We start from the raw sequence: 23,976 nt of genomic DNA on the forward strand, positions 1-23,976 counted from the left end.
ATGCTACGGCAAGGAGGAGTCAGGACGCCAGGTCAGGGGGGAGATATCATCACCCCCACCCGAGATTGGGTACATAGCCCCAAGTGCGATAGGAGAAGGATCGTTGAGTGCGAGAGGAACTGACCTGAAAAATAGGATCATGGCCAAGCTTGAAACCTGGATCCCGCGTAGCCGGTTACCAAGATTACGTGAAGTTCCCTCAGAAGGTCTGCTAGATGATGTTAATGCAGCACTACGGACAATACCTACAACCACGATTACCGACACTAACAAGCTGATCTACAATACGGCAGCAGTGATCAGTGAGATGCTTGGCTACAAGTTGAACAGCGACAAGGGGCAGTACCCTCCATGGAGAAGGAGGCTAGAGGGCAAGATCAAAGTAGCACGGAGGGAGGTTAGCCAACTAACGGAGTTGCAGAAAGGTGCGACAAATAAGGTGCCTAAGAAATACAGCAAGCTGTCCATACCTGAGGCCTTGGAAACTGCCAAGCAAAGACTCACAGCCTTGGCCAGCCGCTTGAGGAGGTACACCAGAGAGATAGAAGGCAGGAGAATAAACCAGCTGTTCTCCACAGAACCAGCAAAGGTGTACTCTCAGTGGCAAGGGAACAATAAGAGAACAGCACCACCAAGGCTGGAGACGGAGCAATACTGGAAGAGCATATGGGAGAAGGATGCAACCCATAACGGCAATGCTCAGTGGCTAGAGGATCTGAGGGCTGACCACAGCGACCTCCCTGAACAGGGTCCAGTAACCATCACAGTGGCAGATATCCAAGAAAGGGTCTCCAGTATGAAGAGTTGGACAGCACCAGGGCCCGACATGGTTCACGCCTACTGGCTGAAGAAGCTGACTGCACTCCACGAGCGTCTGGCAGCACAAATGAACCAGCTGCTAGTTAACGAGAGACACCCGGAATGGCTAACTGAAGGCCGGACGGTCCTGATCCCCAAGGACCCCAAGAAGGGACCGGTCCCCTCCAACTACCGACCAATAACCTGCCTCAGTACTACATGGAAGCTCCTGTCAGGCATCATATCGGCTAAGATGAACAGGCACATGGGTCAATACATGAGCGGGACACAGAAAGGAATTGGCAAGAATACCAGAGGCGCAAAACACCAGCTACTGGTAGACAGAACAATCAGCCGAGACTGCAAGACCAGACTGACCAACCTGTGCACTGCCTGGATTGATTACAAGAAGGCCTATGACTCAATGCCCCACAGCTGGATACTGGAATGCCTAGAATTGTACAAGATCAATGGGACCCTAAGAGCCTTCATCAGGAACTCAATGGGGATGTGGCGTACAACACTAGAGGCCAACTCCAAGCCCATAGCACAAGTCACCATCAAGTGCGGGATCTACCAAGGAGATGCTCTGTCCCCACTGCTGTTCTGCATAGGCCTGAACCCCCTCAGTGAGATCATTAACAAGACTGGCTACGGATACCGACTACAGAACGGAGCAGTTGTCAGCCACCTGTACATGGATGACATCAAGCTGTATGCCAAGAGTGAACGAGACATCGATTCACTGATCCACACTACCAGGCTATACAGCAATGACATTGGAATGTCGTTCGGACTGGAGAAGTGTAGTCGGATGGTAACAAAGAGAGGGAAGGTAGTCAGAACTGAGGGGATTGAACTACCAGAAGGCAACATTGCAGACATAGAGGACAGTTACAAGTACTTGGGGATCCCACAGGCGAATGGGAACCATGAAGAGGCCGCTAGAAAAGCTGCAACCACCAAGTACCTGCAGAGGGTCAGGCAAGTCCTGAGGAGTCAGCTGAATGGTAAGAACAAGATCCGGGCCATCAACACGTACGCCCTGCCCGTGATCAGGTACCCTGCTGGGGTAATAGGCTGGCCAAAGGAGGAGATAGAAGCCACTGACATAAAGACAAGAAAGCTCCTTACCATGCATGGAGGGTTTCACCCCAAATCCAGCACCCTGAGGCTGTACGCTAAGCGGAAGGAAGGGGGCCGGGGACTGGTGAGTGTCAGCACCACAGTCCAGGATGAGACAACGAACATCCAAGAATACATTAGGAAGATGGCCCCAACTGACCGAGTGCTCAGTGAATACCTCAGGCAGCAGAAACCCAAGAAAGAGGAGGGAGACGAGGAACCATCATGGAAGGACAGGCCCCTGCACGGTATGTACCACCGGCAGATAGAGGAGGTGGCTGATATCCAGAAATCCTACCAGTGGCTGGACAAAGCTGGACTGAAAGACAGCACAGAGGCACTAATCATGGCAGCACAAGAACAAGCTCTGAGCACAAGATCCATAGAGGCTGGGGTCTATCACACCAGGCAAGACCCCAGGTGCAGGCTGTGTAAAGATGCCCCAGAGACAATCCAGCACATAACAGCAGGGTGCAAGATGCTAGCAGGCAAGGCATACATGCAACGCCATAACCAAGTGGCCGGCATAGTGTACAGGAACATCTGTGCCGAGTATAACCTGGAAGTCCCGAGGTCAAAATGGGAGATGCCCCCAAGGGTGGTGGAGAATGACCGAGCTAAGATCCTGTGGGACTTCCAGATACAGACGGACAAAATGGTGGTGGCTAACCAACCGGACATAGTGGTGGTAGACAAACAGAAGAAGATGGCCGTAGTGATCGATGTAGCGGTTCCGAATGACAGCAATATCAGGAAGAAGGAACACGAGAAGCTGGAGAAATACCAAGGGCTCAGAGAAGAGCTCGAGAGGATGTGGAGGGTGAAGGTAACGGTGGTCCCCGTGGTAATCGGAGCACTAGGTGCGGTGACTCCCAAGCTAGGCGAGTGGCTCCAGCAGATCCCAGGAACAACATCGGAGATCTCTGTCCAGAAGAGCGCAGTCCTGGGAACAGCTAAGATACTGCGCAGGACCCTCAAGCTCCCAGGCCTCTGGTAGAGGACCCGAGCTTGAAGGATAAACCGCCCGCAGGGGCGTGCTGGGTGTTTTTTTTATATATCACATAGGTTTTTTTCAGCCCATCTTTTTTCCCTTTTTATTGGAACAATTATGATGTACAAATAATCTACAAATGGAATAAAAAAATATTTTCAGCTCTCCACTTATCTTTTATACACTTACCCTTTTTTGATATGACTGTTTGGAACTTTTAAGCAGATTTACAAGAGATGAGACTCATAATGGGTGGTCCATAAAATCAAATAAAAATAAAACCACACATCCATACAAGTTAACAAAAAAGTAACACACTGCGTCATCACGTGCTACCAGAACAGATCATTGTGCTTTGACTATCTGGTACTTAATGACACCATAGGCTGTATGTAAAAGATAGACATAGCTTCCAGTTATTAAAAGTGAAATGAACGCAGACACTTCTTAAGTCTGCATTCATTCTAATAGCCATAAGAGGGCGCCATCTGTGGTTTTAAAAATAAGTTGCCTAGAATTTGGTATATAGGTCCTCTGGGATCTTGACCTAGGTAAACACTTAGAGCATGATCATACCAGCCCTTTGGATGTCCTCCTTCAACACGTACATGACTATTCTTTGCGGTATTCCACTTTCCTTTCTTCCTGGCAGCTCTTTACCAGGCATAGACCTTACATTTAAAGTCCTTACTCTCATCTCCACACTCCTATCTTTCCTTCACTACCACTGCCTCCTAACATGCGCTCCCGTTCCTCTTCCTTTGTCTTAATTAAACAGGAGCTCAGTACTCTCCACCAGCATCCTCCTGGCCAGCACCATCAAAGGTAGTCGTTGTTAACCCCGGCCCATACTTGGCCAAGATTTTATGCCAGCTGCCCTTCCTTACTCATCACTCTTCATTTATTTGAGCACACTGGCTTGTGGCCTCCTCGTGACTGGGTTGAAATCTGGAGTTATAAAATAATGGTCATTAAGAAAATCTTTATCTTAATAAACACAGCCGTACTGAAAGCTTGTATTTTTTATACTGCAGTTCATTAGTCTGCAGTGCCTCATTTTATCTTACTTTATTAAATTTTAAAAACCTTTAGGAGTTAATTTTGTCACAAGATCCTGTAAGATTTACACGGTAACACTGATAAAAATTTTTTCTAGTTTTGTCTTGTTATAAATTCATATGTTTGACTTACACAGTGTAAAACATGACTTCAACGAGCTATGGCCTAATAAAGCCTGTAAAGCGGCTTTCTTTGTTTAATAATGATTTGACAACCCCAGACGAAGAAGTCACAACACCAGAAAAGCAACTTCAGACACACCCAGCTGCGCTTTATTAATGCACATTAAAGCTGCAGGTCAAGAATGAAGTAAGAAGTGATTTAATGCATGGACAGCTTCAAGTTAACGCTGAAAGAAATGTGCAGTTGTGCGTACCTGAATGTGGCACTGAAGCTTAATCGAACACCTGCGTGAATCATTTAATCCTTAATATGGAGCTGAAATATGTTTTATATGTTGCTGGTGTTTAGATACATTTTAGCAGAACGGGACTTTCACTGTGTTAGATGTCCAAAAGTGAAGTTTCTTTGATATTTTTATATTTCCTGGTTGCTTGCCAGTGTCCTAAAATTGGCAAGGCTCAAAACAACAACAACAAAAAAAAGAATAACTTTTCCATAGGGAAGAAAATGTAATTGTCTCAGACCTTGAACCACTTTCCAGAAAACAAACGTATGCAGTTGGACTAACATCTCTGGACAATGCAAAAGGGATGGAAACATATGCTCTAATATGACCAGTCTGGCTGAGTGCTCACAGTCTTTGAGTCACAGCTCTTCTCAGCAACAAATTACAAGTTTTCAGAGTATGAAGCCAACACCCACTGACTGCAGTTGTGTGCACATTACATTGATCAGTCAGTCTATCCACAATGGTGCAAAGAGACTTTATGATAACCACTTTGAGCAGTTTGAAACTAGAATGGTATTTGTGCTTTACAGTACTGTGATAAAGTACTTTCACAAAGTTACCTATACCTGTCACATTTAAATGCTTCAGATCATCAAACAAATATTAGAAATAAATACAAATTGGAGTTTTTAAATAAAGACATCACTCATTAATTTGTTAAATCATTAATTAACTGTGATAAATGACAATTTGTAGAAACCATTATCCACAAATGGAAAGGAGTGGCCAGTCTACCAAAATCGCTCTAAGAGCACATTGTTGACTCATCCAGGAGGTCATAAAAGAACCCAGAACAATGTCTGAGACCTTAATGCCTCAGTTTACGTCAGTGTTCATGATTCAACGACAGTAAAGAGACTGGGCAAAAATGGCATCCATGGGAGAGTTCCAAGGTGAAAACCACTGCTGGCCATAAAAAACACAGACTTGTCTTAAAATTGGCAGAAAACGATGATCCCTAGGACTTTTGGGGAAATATTCTGTGGACTGACAAGACAAAAGTTGAATATTTTGAGATGTTTGGCTGTTTGGCTCACATTACATCTCATAAATATCTGCCCCATGCATCTGGTGTATCTGGTGATTAGCATTATTGCCTCACAGCAAGACGGTCTTGGGTTCAAATCGAGGCTGGGGCCTTTCTAATGTGGGCTGTCTCCAGGTAGTTTGGCTTGCTCCCACAGTCCAAAGACAAACAGTTTTTAGGGTTAAGTAAATTGTCCATAGATGTGAATATCAGTTGAATGGTTATGTCTCTCTGAGTTAGCCCTGCACTGAAAAAAATGTTTTGTTCAATTTACTCAATTTTTTTTATGACAAGTGGTTGCACGAAATAAATTTGTTTGAATCCAGAAATATTTTTTAAGTACACTGAATTTAATTTAAGCGAGTAAAACCAACATATATTTTTTAAGCTACTTTAACTTAACTGTTGTGGATACGACTTAGTCAAATATTATTAGTAATTCCAACTAAGGTCGTGTTAAGTGTACCAGAATAATTTGTTTCCTTTACACTTATGTCCCAAACTTATATTCAAATCAAATTGTTAATTTCTCTCTATTTCAATTAAGTTAAGTTTACTTAAAAAAAAAAAAAAAAAAAAAAAAAAAAAAAAATGCTTACCCTGATTTGTAGTTTTTAAAAACGTCAATAATGAAAACTACAAAATTCTTTCACATCATTTATTAATGCAAAATTTGTTGCAAACAGAATAAGAATCCACATCTCTAGGGGAAATTGCTGCAATTTGTATAATACAAATTACAAAACTTTTGCCTATGAACTAGTAGCTTTAAAAAGCTCTATTCAAACAAAACAGAAACAACAGACAAGAGAAATGTTAACCAATGTTTCTCTTCCTCTAAAAAAGAAAAAACTGCTTACATAAAAGAATAAAACACTGCCAGCAGTATAAAGTATCACAATTAGAAACTGATGCATCCACAAACTAACCAGTTTCAGACTTTGTGTTCTGCGATCCACATTTAGAAATTGCATTTTAATAAGGTAATTAGACTTAAAACTAAACTTGTGTTTTCCTTACTGCTTATTAACCACTGTCTTTCCATTCTAGTCCTTCCCTCCTATTCACAAGAGCACCAGTCATTGGTAATTTATATAACAGCATTCTCTTGATGTGTGGTTTTAGAAATCTTCCTATCCAGTAGCAATTTTGTTCTTCAGCCCAAGGACTTTGGGAGAGAGCTTTTCACCATCCAATCCCATCAACACTTTCTAAATGGATTCATAATAGTCCTTCAATTCCTTGGGGAAGGCTAGGTTTAGTGCATAGATTACTCCAAGCATCAATGCACAAGCTTGGGCCAGAGATCCAATGTTGTCCATGACTATCTCCCCTTTAACAAATATTCCAATGTCATCATAATGTCCATTTTGTCCATCCTCCTTGTTGATGACATAAATGCCCATGGTGTGCTTCTTCAGGTCTCTCTGGATATCATCTCCTTCAATGTCCTAAACATTTAATAAAAAGGTAAAAGAAAAAATAATTAACTCTACAATTAAATTCCAATCTAGTCGTTTGTGTGTCTATCTAAAAAGTGTGTGTGTGTGTGTGTGACTTGCTTACAATGACTTAAATGACTTACCAAGTACTCCCGAATAAGGCTTCCGTCCTCTTCACCAAGGTAGAGGCAAAGTGCCCTGAGAACTGCTTCCCTTTTCACTTTAACTTTCAGCCTGTTTAAAGAGAGTTGCTGATTAAACCAATTTGGAAAAAAGAACAATGTCTGACATTCGCAATAAGTAAGTTTTATCATATGTCAGTTCAAACATAGTAAATAAAATTTATATATGAAATTTCAAAATTTAGATTGCTTGGCTGGTCACCTAAAATGGCTTATTTGACTCACCAGTGACCTGCTACTTAAGACAAAAGAAATCCTAATAGAATTTGCAATATTCAGATTTACCTCTTGCATGATCTGCAAGTGGTGGGCAAGTTTCTGCCCAGAAACACCGCCCTTCTTCTGGAAAACTGCCATCAGCCGAGGTGTAATTCTGTCTAACTGTGCCGCGAAGGTCGTCTCCAGTTGAAGTGTTGTAATACACTGGAATTCAGCATTTACCTGTATCACACACACACCACACACACAGAAAAAAAGAAGACTGGTGCTTAATCATTGGTATGATTATTTTGTTATTTCTTCATTAAATGCTACAATCCAATTGCCATCACTACATAAAGCATGATTAGCATATGGGTTAGTATACAGTGCATGAAGGATGTTACTACTGTTAATCAAAGAAGAAATGAATGGCATCAGTCCATTTAACGGGTTTAAAGGGTTTTAAAAAGCAGATATTTGTCTGTTTCAGGTGGTTGGCAACACATTTTCCTGTGCTCTTTGTCCACTGGTGGGAGTGTCTCACCTGTGAGGTCAGCGGGGCAGAACGCTGCCGTCAGCAACAGAGAGCAGAGAAAATTTAGAGGTGCAACTAAAAACATGCTTGCCATGTAAGCCCCAAACATCTCTGAAATTGCTCTGCAAACTTCAGAGTACTTGTACTTCAGAAGTCCTGTAAAGTCCGTAAAGACTCATGTATGCACACAAACCACATTTTTTTTGCAATCTGATCCTCTTTCTCTTGGCTGTTTCCTACAGGGATCACCACAGTGAATGATCCACCTCCATCTAACCCTATGCTCTGCATCCTCTTAACTCACAAGAACTAAATTCCTGTTTTTCATTTCACTTTCGCAAGTTTTTTTTTCCTTTTGTCCTGAATAAAAGAAATTTAATCATATATATTAATTGATATTAATTAATATCAATATTAATAATCACAAGAACCCTTAAGATGAGATAGATAAACTTGTCCCTGCAATACTGTCATGGTCCTGGGTCGAGCGACCCAGTGTTTGAGTTTTATGCATCTTTTGTATTCATTTGTGCCTAGCTTAGTTCACCTAGTTAATTTCTAGATTGCAGTTTAGTCTTGTTCCTTAACTGTTTATGTCATCTCCCCTTGTACTAAGTCTCCCTGGTTCATGCGTCATGTCTGCGTGGTTATGTTTAGTTCATGTCATGTCTAATCTCCATGTTTCCTGTTTTACTTTGAAAGTCTGTATTCAATGTCTGTGTATTTAGTTTCACTTCTCCTGTCCTGTCGTTAGGTTCATGTGTGTCAGCTGTGCTCCCATGTGTGGCCACTTCCCCTGATTATCCCTCATGTGTATTTAGTCTGTGTTTCATACAGTCTGTGTCGTGTCGTCTGTGTTCCCACCCTCCATGTTGTCACAGCCAGTCTTTTGTATTCATAGTTATGGTTTCCTGTGTCTTCATAGTTTATCCTGGTATCACTTTCCCAGTTTAGTTATAGTTTAGTTTTGTCACTGCGCTTCTGCCTTGTTTGCACTCCTTGTCATCAGCCACAATAAAGGCTCGCTTTTCGTTCGAACTCAGTTTCGTGTCCATGCCTGTGTCTGCACCCGAGTCCTCCACACGGTCTGCCACAGCGGACCGTGACAAATACTGTCGTGATAAATATGTAAGGAATTTGCATGTACTTACCAAAATAACACCATCTTCTTGAATAAACAGTAACACATAAGGGGAAGAAAATCTGCCAGAAAAGGAAGACAAATAAAAAAAATCAACTTTAGAAAGACAAACAATTACCGTTTCCAAGCCATTAGTGCATTACTTCATGATACTCCCTTGTAACAAAACAAATCTTACTTGTGCCTCTGTGCAAACTACAGATGGCACGATACCACTTTTTTATGTCCGATACCGATATCATAAATTTGATTATCTGCCGATGCCGATATGAATCCGATATAGTGTATTTTATAATAAATAAAACTGTTTTTATAAATATTTTGCTGCATTTTGTATAAGTTCATACTCAGTTTTAAAAACAAACATTAAAGCTATTCTGTTATACCTGTATGCAAAAAATACACTGCACCCAAAATATTTTATACTTCAGCATTACTGATCAACCTAAAAAACTTACACCATCCTCCTTATTCAGGTATTCTAAACAGTACATAGAAATATTAAACAACCTAACTAATAGGACTGCCAACTCCCAGCAAAAATATTAGGAAACCAGCCCGCACCCTCTGCCTGATAATGCTTAATTGACGTAATCTACTTTAATGCACAGAAATCAATTATTTTTCTATAATAATTAGATTCAACATTTTTCTTCAATACAGTTGCAGACAGCCCAGATGGTACCTTCCCAAAGGAAAAAGTGCTATATGTACTACTATTACTAGGGTATATATTAGACTTAATATTTACTACATACAATAATGGATCTCTATTTAACCAGATCACCACTTTGGTGTTAAGATTTAGAATAATTATTTATTAAAAGCTAGACATTTTAAATGAGAATAAGAAAGAAAATTATGTCTTTGTGTCTCCCTTTCCCTGTTAATGCCCTACCTGCCCCCTGGCAAAACTTTGCTAGATCCGCCCCTGCACAGTTACCAGCTGTCAGCTACATAGAAAAGGATCCTGGTGTTATTTGTCTCTCAGAAACAGTTCATAACTTCCCTTCAACTCATTCATGTCACCTAAAATGTAAACCTGTTTCTCCATCACCTGTTCAGCTCTAATGATTCAGTAAAAACTTCTCCTGGTTTCACCTTCACGTTTCCACATAACCAAACCGATATCATGACCAGCAGCTATTACAGCTTTGCCTTCAGAAAACATAAGCGGATACTAGAAGTAATATTAAAAAAAATTCTAGCAACAGCTTATCAAGCTTAAACGTGCTGCTGTTGTTTATCTGCCGTTTTCCTCTTTCTAGCGCAAACTGGGTGAATAACAAATGAGAGAGACTAGCGACAGAAAAGCTGATCACCTGATAATCGATCAGTTTCATGATTGAAGTAGCAACAGGAGAGGGAGGGGGGAGAATGAGAGAAGAAGTTTTAGCTCAGCATGAAGACACCGAATAACTCCAGCTTTGTGTCTTTTTTCATTGTAGCTGAAGTACGAAACAAATTGCTTCCTTTCCCCCTCAATACAAAACTCCGACAGCCAGTCCAGCTGTGGCTCCATACATCGGTTGTTAAGCTCAACATGGAAATACTATGCAAACATAAAGAGATGAACTTACACACTTGCTTTACTTCTCTGTGTTAGTTTTCTCTGAGATTAAATGCAGCGGTTTGGAAGCACGTAGCGAGGCTTCAAATGCTAAACCAGACCGCTGACAGGTCTTGCACTCAACAGCTCTATCACGTGAAGCAAATTCTTTTCTGAGTTAATTTCAGTCCTGACAAACATCACTCTCAGTCTCACATTTTTGCCAACCACTGAGTTATTCTCCTCCACAGTTTACAACCATTATTTGTTTCTGCACAAAAGACGTTGTGCAACGCCAATCCTACTTATTTATTTCCTACTGCACCCCTGACTGTGCAGGTGCGTTCAGAAGCCCCCTCCCCCGCCCGACTATTCCTTAATGCCAATGTTGTGGCGGGAGGGACGATTTCTCAATTTAAAACTGCAGGCGACTGTACAGTGAACTTTACAGCTAACTACAGAGAAATTGCCTCGTTCCATAATTTGTTAGTACAAAGTGTGCCACCAGAACTAAGCTAAAAACATATGACATTTTAACGCATCAATACAATTACTCTTTTAATAGAGCAGTAGCTAATAGAGCACATAGCTAGCTTAAGTCAAATCACGACAAAGTTCAGAGGTGTACAACTACTTAGACTTCTTTCTCCATGTGCACACATCTTAAAGAGTCAACATGCTTTGACTGAGGTAAAAAAATAAAACAAAAACGACCGTAAAAGGTTTACTTACCGAAGCTAGACCACCTTTACACGAAGTTGTGTGATTAACTTGAGCCCGCTTGCAGCACACAGCGTCCGCTTTTTCAGTCCGCCCGCAAAATGGTGGCCTGTCCTAACGCATGCGCAAAATGGCCCAGCAGGATGCTATGAATAACATACTTAAGCATTTTGAGCTACATTTAATTAACTAAAATTAATTGGATTATAACGCAGGGAATGTATTCTGGAGTTACTCGAATTATATATGTAGACAGGAATTACTCATTTGAATTGAAAAGATATACCAAAATATAATATGCTATATCTAAAAGGTAGGGGTGCAACGATACACAAAATTCACGGTTCGGTTCGGTTCGATACTTTGGTGTCACGGTTCGATATTTTTTCGATACAAAAAAAATGTTCATGCCTTTTTAATTTGGCATTTATTAAAATTATAAATATATATTTTAACTCAAAAGTACAGTTTTTAAATTTAACCCTAACCCTTGTGCGTGTTTTTTATTTTGACAGCGAATGCGCACCTGCTGACCACTTATGTGCACCCCTGGTTATTTAGCTCGTCATATTGCAGCCACAGAAATTCTTTTGTCCATGAAACCATAAAGCTGCACTTTCTTTTTGCCTTATAGTCTGATTTGTCATAACTTCTCCATTTTGTGGTAAGCTTTTCTTTGGCTGTCACTTCTTCACCCTGACCTATCTTATTTGGCTCAGCAGAACTAAAATATATATCTGTCTGTGAAGGTTCTCAGTCATCCAGGTCATCATAGTCAAATATAAATCCTGCTGCTTTTACACACGGACTCACATAAGCTCAGCGATTCTCTGCGCGATCAACCTCTCACATGTTTAAGCTTGCTGCGGGAGATTTCACTTGTCATGTTTGCACAGTAAGCTAACAATTAATAAGACGATGTCAGAGGAATTGGTGCGCAAATTATCATCACTCACAGATCAGTGCTGTCGCTCTCTATACACAGTTCGGGTGATTGCAAAGTGAAAGCAAAAAAACAAGCGCAAATTCAAAGCGATTTCAATATGTCACATATTGACAGTGGCTCACCGATGCCAATGACATAATTACCCAGCTACATTTCTGAAAGAATGCAAAAGCACTGACATATATTTTTCCTTCCTACAATAGCCCGACGGGCAGGGAAGAGATAGATTTTGGTAGCCCGACTGAAAAAAATCGCTAGCTCCAGGACGTTGGGCTAGCGATATTGTGAGCCCTGTATCTGATTGAGGAATCACTCATCTTTGGAAAAGAGAGTTTATTACAGAGAAATGTCTCTTTCCAAAATAAAAGCTATACTATCCGCTTCTTCTGGGCTATATTCTCAGCAGCATATTAAACAGCTGTCTAAATGACTTGGCTAAAGTTAGTAGCATGCTTGCTTGTTTTTTTTCTGCTTCCACTTGTCTTTGCACTAGGATGATGTCGGCATAAATGTGCAGTCATATTCGTTGTGTTCCCACTAGTGCTTTCAGGTTAATCTCGTTGAAATGACCTTAACGCCACAACACGGCAAATCTCCGTTAACGAGCTACCGCCGATCGCCTGTGCATGGAGCTAGACGGCCAACACCTTAACGAGCTAACTGCGCTAACACACTAGTTCCCACCCATGTAATTGAGCATTGCATGGCACATCCAACATACTGTTTTACTTTAGTCCATGACTCGCTTACCTTCAGGGTCATACGTCACATGAAAACCAAAATAATTCCAAACGCCAGATCTGAATGAGGGTGGGGGAGGTCCATATTGTAAGGAGAGCTTAACTTCTGTCTCGCTAGCTTGCCCTGCGCTCTTCCTTCTGACGATGCTGTCTGTGTTGAGCGCTCAGTGAATCTGCGTTCGACTACTCCGCCTAGGCTGCACTGTCGACCCTAGGCGGAGTAGTCCAACGCAGATTCACTGAGCGCTCAACACAGACAGCATCGTCAGAAGGAAAGTTGATAAAATAAATTACAAATGTTGTATTGTTCAATACATATGCGTACCGAACCGAAAGCACTGTATCGAACGGTTCAATATCGATACGAATATCGTTGCACCCCTACTAAAAGGAGCCAATATCACTTTTTTAAGTGTGTAACAGACTGACGAGCTGTTCAGGGTGTGCCAGACCTCTCTGCGTATGGCAGCTGTGATAGGCTCAAGCTAAAGAAAGAATGAATAGATGAACATCTGGTGTAAAACTAAAACAGCATTTCATAAAAAGAATATCACACTGAGAGTCAAGCATAGATGTGGTGTTATGGAGTAGGGCTGCTTTCCTGTTTCAGGATCTGGATAACTTGCTGCAACTGATGTTTGGCCACCAATGCATGCCCTGAAGCCCCATCCCACTGGCGTTATGGATCTGAAACACACCAGTACCTGGCATTGGAGTGGCCTAGTCAAAACATGGTCTGAAATCCAGTTGAGAAGCTTTAGCTCCAATGTGGTTGATTTGAAATGATTCTGAGTCGGCCAAAGCAGAGCAGGTGAAAATTCCTCCAAACCTACGTGAAAGACTCACTGACAGTTGTCACAAATGGGTGATTGCAGTTCTTGCTGCCAAAGGTGTTACAACTAAGGGCCAAGTAGGCTTGTCCTCAATACATTAAATCATTTAAAAAAAATAGAATTTTATGCATTTTATAGTAACTAACAATAATAAATTCGGTTATCATTTTTGTCATTGTATTCAATTATTACTTTTTTTTGATTATTTGAAACATGTAAAAGTGACAAATATGCAAGAAATAAGAAATCAGATAGGGGGAAATAGTTTTTTTTTCACAGCACTGTATGAGGTCTTGGCAAAGACTGAACACTGGCAAAGTTTATAAACCACATTTCAGTTATTTGAGGTGAATTTTGAAGAGATTTGTTTTTCTTTTCACTTCTCCTAACAGCAGTTTTCTCTTGGCTGGCATCGGTAATAAAAAAAACTTGTCTAACCACCTAAAGGCAAATCAGAAACTTTGAATACGTCCGGACCTGTACACCTGTGAACTGTTCAGGCTAATTCCTCACTGATGTGCAACACATGTTTTTATCTTAAAGTACAAAAGGTTTTCAGTGTTCTTCATAGAGAACACCCATTTCTCACATTCACTCATTATATTTTCTGCCTTTCAGACTCTATCATTTGTAGAGGATGGAATGGAATAAAAGCCAAAGCCAAAACTAATTTGTCAGTATAACACTGGGTTAATCTCACCACTTAGTATCAATTTACTCGTACAAGAACTACACGCGCTTTCTCAGGTTGCTAATAAGCTGGAAATAATAAGCTCCTGGATACCATTTTAGCGTGCCAGTCGTGCGTTATGAAGACACACTGCATCGAGCTTTTATATCCTTGAGTAGCACAATCAACAGAGTCATCACAGTGGAGAACCCCGCTCACAGAAGCAATTTTAAAAGTTACAGTTGTGGTCAGAAGTTTACTTAAATGTCACGGTCATTTGGGGCTTTAATGATTTCTCTGAACTCTTCTTTTTATCCAAAGATTTTACAGCATACGTCTTTAATGACTTCTAGTTGTCAGTCTTCTGTTTTTCTAACTTTTCTTTTTTGGCAGACATTATATTCATTTTAAAGGTTTATTTAAAGTTCAACCTTCATAAGTTACAATTGAAAAAGATTTTTGCTTCATTTGTTGTTGTTTTCACTTTTTCTGGGCCTCGATTGGATAAGATTGACAGACAGTTTCAATAATGGTAAATGTAAATGGTCTGTATTTGTATAGCGCTTTACTTAGTCTCAATGGACCCCAAAGTGCTTTACACTACTTTCAGTCATCCACCCATCCACACCCTGGTGATGGCAAGCTCCATTGTTGCCGATTACTTGACGAAGTGCCAACTCTTGAGCTACGATCGCCCCATATTATTACAGAAGTTAAAATTAGTTACAGTTGTAACAGTTGTAGCAGCATTTAAATTATAATATTAATTAAAGTAAAAGTCTTAGAAGTGTCGCACATAAACAATATGACATCTTTTGTCATAGTTTTAACACTGGCTAGATTTCTCCAACTTGTTAGCAAACTGTTAGTCCAAATGTCTCGATGAAGAAATTCAAAATGTAATCTTTTTGAAATATTCCTGAAGCTCTTGTTAGTCTCATAATTAGTTTTAATTGTTTTGCAGCTGTAACTCCACCATTTCCTGGATGCACGGCGTCTGGAGATAAGCGTCAGATTAATTTAATTTTGAAAGCAAAAACCGATCTGTATGCAGATATGTTTCCCTTTTGTTTTGTGCAGCAAGAAATACAGAAAACACAGCTCAGTTAGATTGTGACGATGAGTTGGAACACACTCTTAGTTGTGGGCTCGTTGTGAGTCAGGCCAGGCAAAGGAAGTCAAACACCGTTATACAAGTTTAGTTAATCCTTTGCTCAGTACAGTTAAGCTATATTGGGCACCAAGTCGTGCACTCCAGCTTCTTGATGAAAAGCTCTCATGCAAATCTTAAGGTGTTTAGGCCAAACATTGCTGTGGAAAGCCACAAATCCATTAATTCCCATTGTAGACAGGCTGTGGGAGGCTGAGATCTTTGAGCAGAGTGTGTAAAATGAGGCCTCTGTCTTTTTATGTGCGGTAGAGTTTCTCACCTCTTACTGCCATTCAATAGGATTAGAACTTGAACTGGTCGGCAGTTACTTGTTTGGCCTCCCCCCGTGGAGCTAATTCTCACTCTCCCAAGATGTACGGCCACTCTAGCGCCTCAGGCTGAAATACAATCTTAAGCTCAGCACAGCAAATCACATGGGCTCTCCAGGAAACAATACACCCAGGTAGTGTAAATGGGGAGTGAGTAGAGGGGGTGAATGCTCATAAGATAAGGTAACTGATATGGATTGTTATGAGTACATGCAAGGCTTTGACAGTTTCAATATTGAAACAATACATAAACTGTGTGACACAGGTCGTGAAATCGAAGGAGGACAATATCGTAATGGGATTTGTATATCATTAAACAGATTAATAGCTTTCTGCAAGTGGTCCTAGAAAGAACTCCTGACAGGAATCTTAATACAACACAGTGCCAAAGCAAGCAAAAGAAGTGCTTAAGAACCAAAAATTACTTGCTAATCCATTATTTTAGCTTTTTTGTACATTTGTGGAGCAACATCGCTTGAACATGCTAATTCATGATATTGATATGCAAAGAAAAAGAAAATTCAGTACTGACCGTAAGTCACTGTAGTTTGTATCTGATATCTGTTTTTGTCCCATAGATTTCTAATAAGGATTTATTATATAAGTATAGATAAATTCCCAATCAGAAGAGGAGCTCTGCTGCTCTCTGAGATGAGCAGGTCGTGTTTTCATAGTCTGGTATCTTACACCCAGACATCACAGGGAAACAGCACGTAGGGGTTAGCTACAAAAGGGAGAGATAAGTAAGAACAAAGCAAACTATCCCATGGTGTCAAAACAAGACCTCCCATTTCACCCCTATAGACAGTGTGGTTCTTAACAGACACCAGACACTCTTTAGCCTTAGTGAGATTAAGAACAGAGACTTCTTTAGACAAAGCTATCACCTTCTGTGGCACAGGCAGGGCCTGGGGCATGTTGTGGATTTGTTTGCCACTTCACATTCCCGGAACCTTGCATTTTGGAAAATTCAGAGTTTACTCAAAGTAAAGGAAATTGATTCAGAGCTTAGTTTGTTTTTGCAACTACCTGAAATTACACAATTACTTGTGTGTGTTGTGCTTTTAGCTATCTCATTGGTTCTGTGCAGAACAAGTTGGTAGAATAATGCACTTTCAGAATTTGGTATGGTTCTTATAGGCCAACATTCATTTTTGTATTTGTTCATCCACCAAAAGCAACAATCAAATAAATTTATAGATAAATAAATAGAACAATAATAGTGATAACTAAATAAATAATGTGTTTAGTGCTCTTGCTTCAACTACTTTTTTCTGCAGGCAGTTAACCAGTTAACTTCAGTTAACCAGTGCGAACTCTAATGGGTACTCCAAATGTGACTTATTTGCCAGTCCATTATAGAAAAGTATAAATAGGAGACATGACCAGCACCCATGTTTGATTGCTTTCACAAAAGCTCAATGAATGTATATAAAATGTATATTACAGAGCTGGATTTCTATCTTGTTGCGCTTATATCTTGCTTGGAGGCGGCTGCTGAATTTTCATGAAGCATACTCACCCACTTGCTTTACATGTAGAGGTTCTCAGCAATGTATTGGGAATGGGATTTTCATACTGTGGGAATCAGTTCCTAGCGTGGGCACCCTCTTTCGAGATGCACGTTTGATGAGTCAAGCTGCTGATTGGCCAGTCCTCTGGGACAGTCTAAGATAAGATACAGCCTGAAGATAGGTGAGAAAAATGCAAACAGGAAGTCAGTGTAATGTGTAAGATTCTGCAACATAATTAGGAGCAAGGATGAATAACAAGATCTACTACACTGGCACGTCATGTTCCACAGAATACAGTGTTTTCAGACTTCACTTGGAGGAAATGGCCTTATTATCTGCGTGGCCTCATCATTTAATGCCAAAGACTCGGAAGATCTGGAAATTTTATTGTAACTTTTAATAATTTATTTTATTCATTTATGTTTGGATTAAATGTGTTCATATACTTCTACAAAACTCTAATACTGGAGTCTAATACTGTTTTGAAATTTGTGTGGAAAATAGATTAGGATGGAGGTAATACAATAAAGTAGGTGTGGTTCATCAAGACGCTAACAAGTCCTTCACACAGGTTTTTGGGTCTTATTTGATAAAACGCAGCATGTCAAATTTTTTATAAATAGCTTTTATAATTTTATGTGACAAGGTTTACACAGTAAATTTTACTTTCTAATCATTATTAATGAATTTAAACAACAACAATATAACCTTTATATTTAAAAAATATCTGTTTTTTAAAAAATATTTCATATAGTTTGCATCCTTGTGTTTTTTGCATAAATGAAACATGAAGAAAAGTGAAAAAATAAGCAATACATTTAGAAACATAAGAAATGAATGTGGGGAGCATAAACCCCTTCTATAATATGATTTATAGAAGTGGTTATATATATATCTATATATACACACACACATATGGGGACACTTTTGAGCTAAACTTACATAGTTTTTAACTGACATAGTCTTGATGTGATCCTTGGGGTCACTGGATTTACCTGCTAACTGGTTATTTTCAGACATTTTTTAAGGACAACGTGCAGCATCTCTTAAAGCTTTTCGGCGTCAGCCTCTTGCCTAAAATGGAATTGGAATGTACAACGGGATAAGAGGGACTATATTAAAACACAAATACCTGTCAGAGCAAGGAACAATGGTGTAAAAATGACTTTTTAATGAGAGGGCAGACCGTGGGTGTGGGTTAGCTACCATAGAAGAACAATGGAGGGTATTTCCTGTTGGAATCAAAGCAAGCCTTCTACCACCTTCCTCTGATTACTGAGGGAGTGCATCTGCAGTGTTTGTGCATTTGAAGCTGGCAGTTATCGTGCTTTAATAACATCTAGCGTTGCATAGATGTGCTTCACTCTGACCACAGTAACGTACACTCTATGCACATAATTGGCTGGGCAGTCGTTGCATCCAGATGCTTCCACGTAAGTGCCGGTAGGGGTCATGAACCTATCAGCTCGCTCCCCGCCTCTGTGCGTAAATCAACAGGTGCTCCCTACGTCTGCCCTGACATCATATCCCAAAGCGTAGCATTATTAGGCTGTGCCGAAGCCAAAGAAAGCAGACCAAAAACAATGTGGGAGTGAGATGTTAAAATACATGTGTGGTGGGCTGTCTCAATAGTGCTTTGATTTCATAAGCATTGAGCCACACTTGGACGGCATATGGGGCTCCTCCTTTATTGTGAATGTCTTTTGTAGGCATTTTAGAAAAGCAGCATAAACTTATTACCTGATTACTGCTAAGACTTTGATATGAACTGTCTGCAGTATGGATGTTTGCTTATCCCATGTGTTGCAAAATGAATGCTTTCCCAATTACTGCCAGTCTCTATTATCTGTTTTTTGTTTCCACACTCTTTAAAGCCAGAAGAACACACAGCAGTCAAAAAATGGTACACGTCACAGCCCTGCTGACTTCCTGCGACAGTCCAGACAAACAAGTTTGCAAATATGAACCGAAACTTGATAAAAATTACAGAAGCTTAATCTGAATGAAAATGTAGTCCAATATTAGACTTACAGGATACTAACTATGTTTGCTTTCCACTGGAAAACATCTGCTTTCAGCTGTTAACTTATTCATAAGGGGGCACCACAACATGTAGCTTAGCATGTTTTATTTGGCAGGTTTTTACACCAGAACCAATCAAAAGGAGTTTCTGTCTCCTCCTGGTTTCAAACTGAGGGTTTTTTACTTGTTAGGTGAAAGTACGCCATGAAGTCACATGAATGAATTGAAATGAACAGAATTGCTTATCATTATTATTATTATTATTATTATTATTATTATTATTATTATTATTATTATTATTATTATTATTATTATTATTATTATTATTATCCAAAGGCTTGTTACTATCATTACTACTTTGGCTGTTGTTTGTAAGGCACTTTACTCATAATTTTCCGTATCAGGCCTTGAATAAAACATTTCTCTTACATGCTAAGTCAAAATCAAATTAATCACCTGAAGCAGAAAAATGGCAGCCACCGGACTGCGGCCCTAACAGTGTACTTGAAAAAGTCATTTGCTGAATTTCTGTGTACATTTGATGTAAAAAGCAGTAACTCTGGAGAGGATTTTTCTTTAGCAATATAGGATTACATGCCTTTTTCTTTCTGACCCTTATTAACATGAGAAACAAGGATTATATATTCAAAAAAGTATAATAATGCGTAACTGACTGAGCTTAAAATTGAAGCCAAAATCCTAAGCAATGGGCTCTCTGCCAGAAACTTCTTTAAGAATAAACTGTTTACTTGTCACGTTATCGGAGTGGGTAATTGCATTCCGGTTTTAACTGTGCTCTCGCTCACTGAGACAAGCAGGTTTCAGTGGACTGTAAGGAGCTTTTCTGGCAGTGGGAAAGGGTCATGTTTAAACCTATTGTTTACCCACAGGCAGCTGGCTCGTATTGCCACGACTGTCAAGGGGGCTTGGCAATGTCAGTCTGGTGTTTAAATTCTGCCTTTGTGTTCTGGATAGGCCGACAGAGGAAGTGTTTATGTTTTGTGGACAGTCGGCTGACCACTGTGGATGGTTTTTTCACTTCCACATTTATTTATCCAGCTTTTCTAACCCTCTGACACTTTTGTGGTCTAAAGTTTCTAAAATTACCCCAAATGAGTAATAAAGCATTCAAAAAGGCCACTGATGAAGCTTTTGTGAGGGAGGAGCTCTTGAAATATGTTTGAAAGAGATAAAAAGCCATGAGTGCTGTAATTGCTGTTTACTGTTGGGAGTGAGCACTTCTGTGGTGCAATCAACTTTTGTGATGATGCTTCATGAAAGAAGCTCACTTGTTTGTTTACTGTCTGCAGGGGTTGTTCATCTCCACTGTGAGGCTTCAGTGAAGTGATAATTAAGACCAGAGGTTTTGGATCAAGTCTGAGGGAGGGGATGGACAGAGAAAAAAAGTGATGTCACTGGTCCTGCAGGGGCCAGTGTTTACAACATCCCACGTCTCCCTGGAGAGAGTTAATGTGACTGTCAGAGCTAATGGAAACACTGCGGACATGATTCAGTTTTAAAAGGGGGAAGAAAAAGCACATTCCTGCAGAGTCCAGGAAGGCAGGAGTTGTTTTTTCTTTTTGCAAAGTGTCATGGTCATAAAGGTCATGAAAGTCATTGAACACAATAATGGCAATTGCTCCTGTTATACTCGCGGGGAATATAAAGTAGTTCTAAAGTGAACTGCCCAGCTAACTTTATATCCAGTGACTCATGTGCTTTATTTTACTGTGATGCTTTTTGCTCTGATCCTTTTATCAATATGATACTGTAGTTGGTGCTTTTCTTTGACTTAACAGTGAAGCCATTGCTAATAAATTTAAAGTTTCCGTCTATTCTCACAGACGCCTGCTCTGGATATTTGGATATTGAGGGTGGTGGGCAGACCAGGCCCCTCTGCATTGACATTTCGGGTGGAATCGGTCCAGGTTCTGTTGGCAAATCAACCACTGGGAAATCACTGTCAACTATACATGCCCATACATGTACCCTATTTATACTAGTACTTCATTAGCATTGTTTTAGCTGGATCTTTACAGCCTTGGGAGCTTCTCAACATTCAGTACGCTGCACAAGCCTTTCTCCCTCTATAAGCTTGTGCTAACCCAAGAGAAGATTGCAACCCCCCCACCCCCCCAAAAATACTCTTTACATTGGGCTTGTTGGCTCTTGGCTATTGCAAGAAAATCAACAGGTTTTTCAAAGCTGTGCTGCTGTTGTTCTCAGGTAATTGAATTCCCTGCTGTCCTAAACTTATGTGCACTTCAATCTGTTGCGTAAGAGAAGAGTCTGATAGGCCTGTTCCAGGAAAGGTGATCATAAACGGGGGATTTTCCACTGTTCCAGTTATTTCGTATCCAAATACAGCAAATGTGGCGCTACACCCCCGACATAATCAAATTCTAGTGAAAGAGCAGGCACAGCTGAAAACCAGATAAAGAGTCAGAGGAGTGAGAGGATGTAGGATCAGGAGTGCAAAGGACAAAGATTAACAGCAAAACGATTACAAATCTGGGGACTTTTTGGACTTTCAGGATACTTATAATTGATAACACTTGGAAATTAAGAGTAACTAAATTCTAATTAAATTCTAGTTCTACTAATTCTACTCTACAAAGCATGAGCAAAAATGTCGTTAATCTAGTGAATGTGTGAACTTTTTAAAGCATTTTCACTGTTTTTGATCTGTAAAACAGGAAGTAGTATTACGTAGTATTATCAAATGTGATATCAGAAAATACACACATATTTAGATATTTGACAATACTTTTTAACTGCGCTACTTCATTGAACAACACCAACAGTATTATAGTATTAAGTATTATAGCCAGCAAGCACCTCCTGTCAAAAAAAGAAACCCAATGCGTATATCATTCATAGCAACTGCGTTTGCTATAATTAACTTCATATGACAAGAATAATCTTCCTGACTTTCGAAAAGTTAAAAAATACTTTTGAAAAAGTGATTTACTACTCTCAATAAGATTTTTACCTCAATAAATAAATGAGATAATAAAAATAGGAGTCTTTACATTACTGAAATTCTACGGAAGAGGATTAGGGCCACTGGAAAAAAAAAAAAAAGAATTCTGACTTTAATCTCAGAATTCTGACTTTATTCTCAGAATTCTGACTTTAATCTCAGAATTCTGAGAATAAAGTCAGAATTCTGACTTTTTTCTCAGAATTCTGACTTTATTCTCAGAATTCTGAGATTAAAGTCAGAATTCTGAGAATAAAGTCAGAATTCTGACTTTTTTCTCAGAATTCTGACTTTAATCTCAGAATTCTGACTTTATTCTCAGAATTCTGACTTTATTCTCAGAATTCTGACTTTAATCTCAGAATTCTGAGAATAAAGTCAGAATTCTGACTTTTTTCTCAGAATTCTGACTTTAATCTCAGAATTCTGACTTTATTCTCAGAATTCTGACTTTATTCTCAGAATTCTGACTTTAATCTCAGAATTCTGAGAATAAAGTCAGAATTCTGACTTTTTTCTCAGAATTCTGACTTTATTCTCAGAATTCTGAGATTAAATTCAGAATTCTGAGAATAAAGTCAGAATTCTGACTTTTTTCTCAGAATTCTGACTTTAATCTCAGAATTCTGACTTTATTCTCAGAATTCTGACTTTATTCTCAGAATTCTGACTTTAATCTCAGAATTCTGAGAATAAAGTCAGAATTCTGACTTTTTTCTCAGAATTCTGACTTTAATCTCAGAATTCTGACTTTATTCTCAGAATTCTGACTTTATTCTCAGAATTCTGACTTTAATCTCAGAATTCTGAGATTAAAGTCAGAATTCTGAGAATAAAGTCAGAATTCTGAGATTAAAGTCAGAATTCTTTTTTTTTTTTTTCCAGTGGCCCTAATCCTCTTCCGTAGAGACCAGATGACCCGACCTGTATAATATTATGTAAGACCGTGTTAAAGGTTAACTGTCTGTTCTCGCTACACAGTGTCTACAGTGATATTATATTCTTTTTCAATACCACAACCTTCACAGACAGGAACGATCCCAGTGGGCATGAATCACTCATTTGATTTAAAGTTTCATACCAGTGCTGCATTAGAATGAACTCTTCTTTCTATCAGTTGCCTGATTGCCACTATAATGAAAACCAAACTTTTGATATGCAGGTTATAATATTCTTGGGATGGTGGAAAATCACTTGCTTTTTAAAATAAATGACTTTGCACACTAATGGATCTACACAGAGCTGTGACCGCGTGCTCACTGGTCAGTACATTTAATCAATTATGCTAAGAAATTGTTCAAAGCCTTCAACATTCTTCACATTTCCTCACAGTTTTAAACATTTTAGTGAAATCCAAAGAGTGTGTGCAGTGGAAAAAAGTTATAATAAGATGCGTCTACATGACAGAAGAAAGACTTACATCCTAAAATACTCTATATCAATCTGCCCAGTAAAGTAATTGTAAAATTTATAAATAGTAAATGTAATAAGGCAGTAATCTTCAACTTTGCTCTATAGTTACAACATGAAACATGAAAAATCACATTTCTTCACAGTTTAGTCTGAGCCAGGATGTGTAAATTGAGACACTTTTCCCTTGAGATGAT

At 39.5% G+C, this 23,976-nt stretch overlaps 1 long non-coding RNA gene across 1 annotated transcript; it reads right to left on the reverse strand.

Annotated features, from left to right (window-relative positions):
- Window positions 1-6,093: 6,093 nt before the first annotated feature.
- Window positions 6,094-10,634, reverse strand: LOC143419662 (uncharacterized). The gene is made up of 3 exons (XR_013099675.1): window positions 8,924-10,634; window positions 7,322-7,477; window positions 6,094-6,863 (listed from the first exon to the last, which is right to left on the reverse strand). It is a non-coding gene; the product is annotated as an uncharacterized LOC143419662 (long non-coding RNA).
- Window positions 10,635-23,976: the final 13,342 nt, after the last annotated feature.

The sequence above is a fragment of the Maylandia zebra genome, linkage group LG7 (genome assembly GCF_041146795.1).
Source record: "Maylandia zebra isolate NMK-2024a linkage group LG7, Mzebra_GT3a, whole genome shotgun sequence".
Taxonomy (NCBI): domain Eukaryota; kingdom Metazoa; phylum Chordata; class Actinopteri; order Cichliformes; family Cichlidae; genus Maylandia; species Maylandia zebra.